Source organism: Monopterus albus, unplaced genomic scaffold, assembly GCF_001952655.1.
Source record: "Monopterus albus unplaced genomic scaffold, M_albus_1.0 scaffold40.1, whole genome shotgun sequence".
NCBI lineage: Eukaryota > Metazoa > Chordata > Actinopteri > Synbranchiformes > Synbranchidae > Monopterus > Monopterus albus.
In genome coordinates this window covers 3,415,774-3,417,743 of record NW_018127920.1, presented here as the reverse complement: position 1 = coordinate 3,417,743, position 1,970 = coordinate 3,415,774, and the positions used below count along the sequence as shown (strand labels likewise).

The 1,970-nt window shown below is 43.1% G+C and overlaps 1 protein-coding gene across 2 annotated transcripts in view; it reads right to left on the bottom strand.

Annotated features, from left to right (window-relative positions):
• LOC109959667 (uncharacterized) overlaps nucleotides 1–959 on the bottom strand; it is a 25,006-nt gene extending 24,047 nt beyond the window's left edge. For both annotated transcript variants that reach the window (XM_020599206.1, XM_020599205.1), the window contains exon 1: nucleotides 779–959. The gene's annotated coding sequence lies outside the window, so the exon portion shown is untranslated. The remainder of the gene's footprint in view (nucleotides 1–778) is intronic.
• Between the last annotated feature and the right edge of the window lie 1,011 nt (nucleotides 960–1,970).

The following is a 1,970-nucleotide window of genomic DNA, read 5'->3' as shown; positions in this document are numbered from 1 at the left end:
GGAGGTAGAGCTGGCCCCGGAGGCCGGCCCCAAAACGGCATTCACAATCGGACAGGGACTGTGGCAGTTCCGGGTGATGCCGTTTGGGCTCTGCAGTGCTCCGGTCACATTTGAAAAACTGATGGAGCGGGTCCTCAAAGACATCCCCCGTACCCGCTGCGTAGTGTACCTCAACGACCTGCTGGTGCACGCAAGGGGCTTCATGCAGGCCCTGGATAACCTGCGTGAGGTTTTAACCTCCATCAGAGATGCTGGACTTCGCTTAAACCCAGCCAAGTGTCACCTGCTGGCGTGGCAGACCAAGTTCCTGGGACATGTGGTCAGCCAGAGAAGTGGCACACAGCTGGATAGTTAGATGTCACAGTTTAGGATAGGGTCAGGCCAGCTCCGCTCATCCGAACCAGCGGAGCGCCACAATATAATGTATTAGCTAATGCCGTGTTAAACAGCCTATGGGAATGGAATTAAAGCTAGTCTGTAGGCAAGCTAGCTAACCGTTAGCGTTTTACTCAACTTTTGTCCTAATGTTTTACACTAAACATTAGGACTGTGTAAATTAAATCTGGACATATGAGGACATTCAGTGGAGTGTAGGGTGAAAGCTTTTCACCAACAGTTTAACGTTGGATATTAAGGCGTTCAATAACCTTTTAAAGACTTAATCGACCATTGCTAGATTTGTCGTACATTGCAAAAGAAACCTTCCCTCATGTTGCCAAGGCGGCATTTCATACCCACAACATAGCCCCGGTCGGTGAGCATTTGAAGTAACACTCACCCAATCTCTAAAGATATTTCCTGAATCCTTGTAAACTCTTCCTAGGACACGGAATCAAAAAATAATTCGGTTCAGTCCATGAAAAATATATATCTTTTTAGCTTCTCGGCTCATAAGAGTTTCTTTTCGGATAAGCAAAGACAGCGACGGGAAATGACGTCGTCACTCTAGCTTTGTTTGAAGAGGCTCGAATTCATGAATGTATTATTTAAACAATTTCAATAATAATTCCACTCAATTTTCAATAATACATTCGATAGCACGACACCAATAATAATATAGGTTTCAATAATACATTCATGCACAATTTTTGATTCCGTATGGTTAGAAGAGTCTGTGTGGATTTGGGAAATACTTTTAGAATCTGTGTGAGTGTTAGGATATGACGGTACAGTGTTAAAACGCTCGGCAAGTTTCAATTTCGAACTCATATTAGATGACAGTAAGGTCTAGACCTTACTTTGTAAAGTGTCCTGAGATGATTTTGTTGTGATTTGGCGCTATACAAATAAAATTTGATTTGATTTGATGACCTCTATGATTCCAGTGTATGCAACACACGAGAATCACAAGCTGGTGCAAGGCTACACCGTTCATGTCCTGTAACATCCAAGCTGCACCAAACTGTAAGGCAGAGGCCACGGATCCAGAAAGTTCAGATTCATTTCGATGCGTGTGCATAACTGAAAGGCGCCCACCACTCTCCCTCATAAACAGGTATTAACATTCTTCTTCTAATGGTGCGTCCGGTTCGCGTGAGCGCTGCAGCAGTCTTAGGCCCACCCCAAATGGTCTCATTGGACGAGACGCGTGATGACGCCCATCAACATCCCACCCCCCCTGTGACTCATGGTTTGTCTGTATGTGTATTCAGAGCCAGTGAGCCACGGACTTTCAAAAGAATAATAATAATAATAAACAAAACTGCGTTAAGTGCGCGATAAAATAATTGTCGGCATTAATTAAGTAATGTGTTAACGCGAAAATGACACATTATCTTGTCCAGCCCCTGTATATACATCACCCGACTACATCATATATGTACTGTATATATACATGGATATACACGCACACACACACACACACACACACATATATAAATATGAGGAAAAGAATTCAGTTTGAGCAATATAAGTAATTTTCAGTTTAGCCATACACAACACCCACTTTTAGTGACTTCATTAGGATGACT